The 8,983-nt window shown below is 32.5% G+C and overlaps 1 protein-coding gene across 2 annotated transcripts in view; it reads right to left on the reverse strand.

Annotated features, from left to right (window-relative positions):
- LOC126769154 (uncharacterized) overlaps positions 1–8,983 on the reverse strand; it is a 62,885-nt gene extending 53,902 nt beyond the window's left edge. For both annotated transcript variants that reach the window (XM_050487774.1, XM_050487772.1), the window contains exon 1: positions 8,675–8,983. The gene's annotated coding sequence lies outside the window, so the exon portion shown is untranslated. The remainder of the gene's footprint in view (positions 1–8,674) is intronic.

Below are 8,983 nucleotides of genomic sequence, written 5' to 3' on the forward strand. Positions count from 1 at the left end.
TTTATGGGTCACATTGTCAATGCATCACAAATCGTGGAAACTAAGATGTTAAGTCCCTTGTGGTTTTAGGTACACTGGATCTCTTACCCTTTAAACAGGAACACGACAATACTCAGTATTGATGTGTAGCGGTATATATTATTATATATATTATATTTATAAGATATATGTAACAACATATATATTTTATTATTTAATTTACATATCTATTTAATTGGTGAAAAGGTCTGTTAATTTTTTCATAATTTTTTCTGTTACCACAGAAGATAAGATGAATTTTAAACACAAATTAAGCTTTTATATGAAAAGCGGGTTGGACTCGCAATCCTTGGACAAGGTTCTCACGTTCTAACCGTTGGGCCATTATGGCTATTCATAAATCATATTTTTATATTACGTTGTAATTTTTTAATGGAATAGATTAAAATAGGCGGACTGCCGACAAATACACAAATTTTCTTTGTTGTGTCATTGTCAGTTAAAATTAGGACAAGAGTTTATTGTGAATTATCTTCTTTGCGGTAGTTATGAATAAAAATGTTTTTATATCTGTATTATTTCAGTATAAATTTTTGTAAATATAAAAAGCAAAGTGCAGGCCGTTAGGCAAATATCACACTGTTGGGTGGAGAAGGTTTGGGGCTTATTCCATAACGTTGCTCCAATGCGGGTTGGTGGATTCATGTGACAGATTTTCATTTAACACGTACGTTTTCTCACAATATTTTCCTTCGCTTCCAATCATTTTTATTTTTATAGAATAGGAAGGCGGACGAGCATATGGGCCACCTGATGGTAAGTGGTCACCGCCCTTAGACAATGGCATTGAGAAATGTCAACCATCGCTTACATAGCCAATACGCAACCAACCTTGGGAACTAAGATGTTATATCCCTTGCGCCTGTAATTACACTGGCTCACTCACCCTTCAAACCAGAACACAACAATAACAAGTACCGCTGTTTTGCGGTAGAATATCTGATGAGTGGGTGGTACCTACCCAGACGAACTTGCGCAAAGCCCTACCACCAGTATACCATGAGATGAATTATAAACATAAAATTAATTAACCCCTTTAGTAATATATCAGGCGATTTTTTTTATTCGATATTGAAATAACACTTTAAGCATACAATATACAAACGAATTTAAGTCAATCAGTTTCCGTGTAGCAACGATTATTATACTTCAAAATATTGATTCATAATTATACAAATCTTATCCATAAAAATCAACTCAATCCCTCCTGAATTTCGAAAGATGATAAATTGATAAATGGCACCGGATATATCGTGTTGAAAAAAAATAGTCTTAAACAAAAAGCATGAGTAGTTATTCTTTATCTTATAATGAGCTATTGTTTGCTGTTTCAAAACTTCAGAGTAAGCTATAGAAAAGATGATGTGTAATTAAAATGCCACAGCGACGCCTGAAAGAGTCGACGTCTCTTAATGTAGGGTCTCTACACTTTGTTACTCTTTAGAATTACTCGCTTTTTATTATCTTCTGCTATTTCTAGAATTTTAAGAAATGAAAATCAAAGGCTTGCGTTTTTGTTTAAATAAATAAAAAATATTTTAAAGCGATATCAATAAGCGATATAATCTATATATATATATATATATATATATATATATATATATATATATATATAAATGTTAGAATATGTATTTGAGATTAATATATTTCGATATCATTTGACCGATGATCATGATGTTTTGTATATTTATTTTTCATGGGAAAGGTTTTTTATTTTATTCACTTTATTGCAACTCGCTACTAGAGGTAGCGACTAATTCTTCGTGACAAATGGTATATATTTGAACATAAATTGTAGCGTGACTAAAAGATATACGAAATTTAAATAGGATATACGATATTCTCCTAGCCGGTAAAAAAAAGGAAATATAATGATTTGGTACTGTAGTTAGTCAAAAAAAGTCGAGATGGCCTAGTGGTTAGAACGCGTGAATCTTAACCGATGATCGTGGGTTCAAACCCGGGCAAGCACCACTGAATTTTCATGTGCTTAATTTGTAATTATAATTCATCTCGTGCTTGACGGTGAAGGAAAACATCGCGAGGAAACCTGCATGTGTCTAATTTCATTGAAATTCTGTCACATGTGTATTCTACCAACCCGCAATGGAGCAGCGTGGTAGAATAAGCTCTAAACCTTCTCCTCAAAAGGGAGAGGAGGCCTTTAGCCCAGCAGTGGGACATTAACAGGCTGTTACTGTTACTGTAGCTAGGTACTCAGGCTATAGTCTTATATATATATATATATAAAGATGGACGTAACTTATAAACTATATACTCATTGTGATTAGTGTGTTCACAGGCTTATAGGTTAATGCAATTTGTGAAACTAGGCGTTAATGTCCAATGGCGTTGCACTTGACATAATCCTCTAGTGAATACTATCTGTTATTACGGATCTTATGCACATAGCTAATTATATATATGTGTATAGTTTGACCATTAAAATATTTATCTTTTAGCTCGTCTAGGTCACTCACTCATCAGATATTCTACTGCACAACTGCAGTACTTGGTATTGTTTGTGTTCCAGTGTGTTCCGGTTTGAAGTGTGAGTGAGCCAGTGTAATTACAATTACAAGGGACATAATATCTTAGTTCCCAAGGTTGGTGGCGCATTGGATATGTAAGCGATGGTTGACATTTCTTACAACGCCAATGTCTATGGGCGTTGGTGATCACTTACCATCAGATGACCCATATGCTAAGCTACCTATAAAAAAACCTATTCTATAAAAAAAACTATTTATGTTTCAACTGGATGCGAATGGCGAAGAACCGGGAACCGGGATATTTGCATCTCTGAAAAGCCAATTACTAGCTGTAGGTTGCGACTGGCTAAGAGATGATGATGTAGATATAAGCCATTCAATTTGCAAACAATTTTAGTACCATGTGTCTAATAAAACAAAAAGTTAGGTAATATACTTATAAGTTTTTATACTTATGCTACTGGCAGGTTAAATGTAACTCATTTTAATTCAAAAAATAGAACACAATTATTATTCATAGTGATAATTCCAGAGATCAGCGATTTAGCATTTAAATACAGCTTTATACTTTACTAAAATACATACATAATATTAGAATTCACGGCATTTCGTTTTTCAGTCGTGAAATATTTAAATCCGGCTTACGGTGTTACGCAATTTTGATGCGTGTATCCTTTATATATTATGATTATTGTCTTCAATATCGCATATCACTCTCAGGCATTTCATGATAGTGGTCTGCGGTAAGTTTTGAGATACATACATACAAAATAAATCTGCTATTTAGTTGTAATTTAACTAACTTGGTTTGTCTGATTCTATTGTCGTACATTGTAATTTAAATGATTGTACAACGTATATTGGTTGGTTCACTGGTGGTAAGGCTTTGTGCAAGCTCGTCTGGGAAGGTACCGCCCACTCATCAGGTATTCTACCGCAAAACAGCAATACTTGATATTGTGTTCCGGTTTGAAGGGTGAGTGAGCCAGTGTAATTACAGGCACAAGGGACATAAAATCTTAGTTCCCAAGGTTGGTGGCGCATTGGATATGTAAGCGATGGTTGACATTTCTTACAATGCCAATGTCTAAGGGCGTTGGTGACCACTTACCATCAGGTGGCCCATATGCTCGTCCGCCTTCCTATTCTATATAAAAAAAAATATGTGTATTTTAAGTTGAGAATAATAAATAATCTTACTATTTTTGATATGGAATCTCAATTGGCGGATTTTTGGGGGTAAGATGGATTTGTATACCGTAACGACAAAAGGCAAAACGATATGCAGTCATGCTTCTTCGTTTTAGACTCTGTTGTTATTTATTTGACTTTTTTATTAATTCGCTTTATTTAATTATAAATTTATTCATTAACTATCAATGCGATGCTTATGCCCGTGACAACTATTTTTTTTTCTTCTTTAACTGTGCTGAAGTAAATCTCTTAGTGTAATATAGTTTGCCTTTGATTTTTTTCCTTTATGATTAAACTTTTAACCTTCTTGAACTTCACTCACGTAAAATTATACAACGAAAATCAACTTAACCACAGTGTTACCCTTCGCTTCAACGCTATTTATAGGCACCACCTAAATCAATTTGCTAACATAATTGTGTTCTATTTTTTGAATGAGTGACATTCAACCTGCCAGTAGCATTAGTATAAAAAACTTATAAGTATATTACCTAACTTTTTGTTTTATTTTATTTATAGCAGGAATGTGATATGTGAACCTAGTAGGTAGCACCCACTCATCAGATATTGTGCCGACAAACAACTATACTTGTATTTTTGTTTTTCTGTTTGATGTATGGTATGGTAGTTTTAAGGATGATAGCGCATTGGCGATGTCATGTAATGGTTAATGTCCCTTACAGTGCCAATGTCTATGACCATGTGGTCATAGTGATGGTGGTGGCTGATAGTTAAATTAAGGTCAACTTCCTTTTATTGCCAATGCGGCGAAAATACACTATTTCTTAAGACGACCTTAAGAAGGTGGCGGGCACCAACTGGATGCGGAAGGCGGAGGACAGGGAGCTTTGGCGCACCTTGGGAGAGGCCTATGTTCAGCAGTGGACAACGATTGGCTGTTGATTGATTGATTGATTGATTGATTTTTATAGAAAAAATAATACTTACTTATTTTGTTTTCGCTATTTATAAAATTTCGTCAAATATTTTAACTAACATTAATATCGTTTTGAATTTGTGCAAATTATCCAAAATATTATTTAACTTAAATTTGGAATACAAATATACCAACTATTTTTGTGCGGCGGTACAGTGATTAGTGCCTACCCAGTAAGTTTTTAATTACGCAAAAATGCAATCAGAACGCCATGCCAATAGTACATATACATATAAAGAAATATATCGCTTAAGTTATCGATCGGTTTATTAGTATAGAAGTTTATGCTGCAGCACCATCTATCGGCGGCTGTAATAAACTGGGTAAAATATTTGTGGTGTTTTGTCATGGAGATTTGTAACAACAGATAGAAACAAATAAATTCACATCGATATATTTATGTATAGATAAAAAAAAATTAGTAATTAAACGTATAATTTTAAGTTTCAATGTCATCATTACTTATAATATTATAATACTTCAAATATGTGTAAAATTCTTTCAAATAACAAGGTTACATCGCATTAAACGTCATGTTAAGCTGAAATCTAAAGACTTCTAATTAAAATATTTTGACCTAAGTGACGTTGGGAAGCCCTCGCCTGAGGGTGTTGGATAATATATGACCTCTGGCGAATAACGTAAGATGACAAGTCAGATTAAGACGAATGGTTTTGGTGCAAATGTTTCAGTTAAATGTAATTATTTATACGTAGGGCATGTACATTAGCAAAGAAATATATCCTATATGAGATTTTGATACGAAATTTTTAAGTATATAAAATTTGTATTTATATGTACTAAGGATACCGCAGTGGTCGAAATTCGACCTTTATTCATTGCTAATAACAATAAGATTTAACATTCATTTTACATTCAGACTTCTGCTTACGTACTAATATAGATATGAGTCGACTGTTTAGCTTTTTGTTGTACGATGGTATACATCGTACTCACTCTCTCTTGAAGATTCCTATGGTTGCTGATATTTTTTTAGGTTAGGCTTTTTGGGTAGGTAAAACCTACTCATAGTTTATTGTATCGCTAAGCAGTAATACTTATATTGTTATGTTGAAGGGTGAGTGAGCCAGTGTAACAACAGGCTCAAATGACATAAGATCTTAGTTTCCAAGGTTGACGGCGCATTGGCGATGTAAGGGTTGTTTAATTGTTAATATTTCTTACAATGCCAATGTAAGAATGCAAATCTATGGGCATTTGTGATCACTTAAAATCAGCTTGCCTAACCTAATAAGAAAAAAAAGCCGAAATAGCCAATATTCTTCTATGAGCTCGACCCGGTATTAGTTACCCAGAGTTCGGCATTTACGGCCTTATAAACTAGCTAACAAGACAGGTGCTCAATATAATAATAATCATATCAAGACCGGTAAGAGTTCAGGAGTAACTATTATGTAGTTTAGTTATCTTAAAAATTCGTTATATCCTTTTCAAATGCAAACGAAACGAATAAAAAAATTTCACGTTGTTAAAAGTAATTCGACAATTACCCTCAATATTGTGAATAACTAGTTTCTGCATTGAAAAATTGCCTGACCTTCGTCTTTTGTCAAGGACGCGCTGGAACCAAACTAGGTTAGATGAATTAACTACCTAAACGTGAAAATTATTTGCATTTGTTTCATTGGAAACTTTAAACGAAGGTCTCAGTTGAATGTTATTTGCTTATTACCAATCTACCGTCGTAATCACGCCTGACTATTTCTTTATTATGTTGAACAGTAACAGCCTGTTAATGTCCCACTGCGGGGCTAAGGCCCCCTCTCCTTTTTGAGGACAAGGTTTGGAGCTTATTCCACCACGCAGCTCCATTGCGTGTTGGTAGAATACATATGTGGCAGAATTTCAATGAAATTAGACCCGTGCAGGTTTCCTCACGATGTTTTCCTTCACCGTCAAGCACGAGATGAATTATGAACACAAATTAAGCACATGAAAATTCAGTGGTGCTTGCCCGGGTTTGAACCCACGATCATCGGTTAAGATTCACGCGTTCTAACCACTAGGCCATCTCCGTTTTCCATTATGTTGAAATATGTAAGCAATTATAAAACTAAGAGGTAGTTATTACTATGATTGTCAATTAGTAAATGTATTGTTGTAATAACTAAAGGAATTTAATATAATAAATAAATTGTTGAATTCTAAGTACTACTCGCAATCTAAAGCTGTTCAGAAATTAGTAAAAGGTACCGAATCGTGACTAATTTCTACGCATATTATGCGTAGTTACAATTAGGAAAATTATAGTCGTTTGCCCGCGATTTAAACTGGCCAAGTTAGTATGCGCTTACGTTATGCTTGTATATAATACTAGATTAACATACGAATGTTATCATCTGTCTAATTATATATTTTTTTATTCTCTTTCACAGTGTAAAAGATATACACATTTCTAAAATATGTTTAATTAAAAGAGATAGCTTTAATTATTGTGCTAGGTTAAATGGAATTGATTTATTTTTTGTATCCAGGATCGGATAACGCTTATGTCATTACTTTTTTTTACACTTACTTTTTTACACTTTTTAATGGAACAGAGTTGGCCTAGTAGATATAGCATGTAGATCTTAAACGAAGATAGCTGGTTCAATTCCGGGAAAGCACTACTACCTTGTCATGTGCTTTGTTTGTATTCATTAGTTCACTTAGTGTTTGGCGGTGAAGAGTGCGTTAGAAAACCTACAAGTGTCTAATTAAATTCTGATACATGTGTAATCAACCATCTCACGTTAGAGCAGCGTGGTGGAATAAGCTCTAAGCCTTCTTAAGAAGCGGCCTTCGTCCAGCGCTGACAATTTACGGGCTCTTACGTTTTTACTAACTCTGCAATTTTCAGTGTTGCAAATTAACTTATCTTTAATTTTTTCATTGGTTATTTTATTATTTAAAAAAGTGTGATATATACCCAATTTACATTTTGGATTTCAATCAAATAGTAGCGTCTTTGGACTAATTTATTTTTAATTATAATATAAAAAGAAACATGAAAAATATTTTTTTTTGCATATATTATTAGTTATTTAAAATCCTTGTGACTTGAAAATTTGCCGCAGACCACATTTACAAGGTTAAATTTGTGGAATATGCTACACACACAGACGTATTATATAAACACAGCTACATAACCCATTTCAAAGTAAAATGTATGGCTATGAATGCTTATATACAGCTAAAAACGAAAAAGTAATAATTATATAATTCTTATAGCTATTTACTCTTCAGACACAAATGCCACTTCCCGGACAGTAGCTCTTGTAACAATTTTGTAGACATTACTACATCACTTTTTTCATAATATTATTCTTTTCATTTCTTTACAAAACATAAAAAAAATCCTTATCAAAGGCTCAGGTGAAAGAAATTATCATTAGTATTTCGTATATACATAAAGGTATATAACGATTGAAGAATTAATAAGGCTAACTTTTTTATTTTTTTTAACGATTATTTCTATTATACTGAGTAGTATATGTATGACTTTAATGTGGTCGAACCTTCTGTATAAAAGCAATTTTGATACATTTTTGATACATTTTTAATACATATTTGACACATATGATATATATTATGTATTGTTACATATATTTCGTATCCAAAGTTAAGTACGTTAGGTCATTCACTTTTGAGAAAAGAACAAAACTTTGTATTATATCATAATTTTTTAGCGAGCTTATAACATTCATATGATATTTAGATTATTTTAATCAATATCATAATTTAAACAATATTATTTATGGTTTCTTTTAATATTACTAAAACTTTTTTATTTTTTATTTTATCAATATTAATGAAGGTATTTGGAATTTCGGCCATTGAATAATATTAGATTGTGATTACATTTAGAAACTCTTGTAAACATTTTTAAATTAATTCTAATTAAATTATAAACTTTGATATTTTATTAAACATACTGCGATATGAGCATAAATATATGTTACTTAATAAAAAAGAAAATACAGATTGAAAAGGATATTTTTAAATTACTTACCAACGTCGAGCAGTGTTACGCAAGACGCGGGCCCTCACTTCATGACACAAAACACATCAACTAATAAACCGTCTCTATCAATCCATTTGTTAATAAAATCATGTGAATTTAACCAAATAATCATTAAGTAACGACTATACGTTACATCTCACATCACAGCACAATTTAGACCGGTGGAGTGAAGTAAAAAGTTAATTTATCGTATATAAATAATTTCCTACAATCTCTATGTGAGCTTTGAATTTTGTGTTATATTTGAGTTTTTTTTTGTTATTAAGAGGTAAATGTGTTATTACAGGGGTGTGTGTG

This window comes from Nymphalis io, chromosome 6 (assembly GCF_905147045.1).
Source record: "Nymphalis io chromosome 6, ilAglIoxx1.1, whole genome shotgun sequence".
Taxonomy (NCBI): Eukaryota; Metazoa; Arthropoda; class Insecta; order Lepidoptera; family Nymphalidae; genus Nymphalis; species Nymphalis io.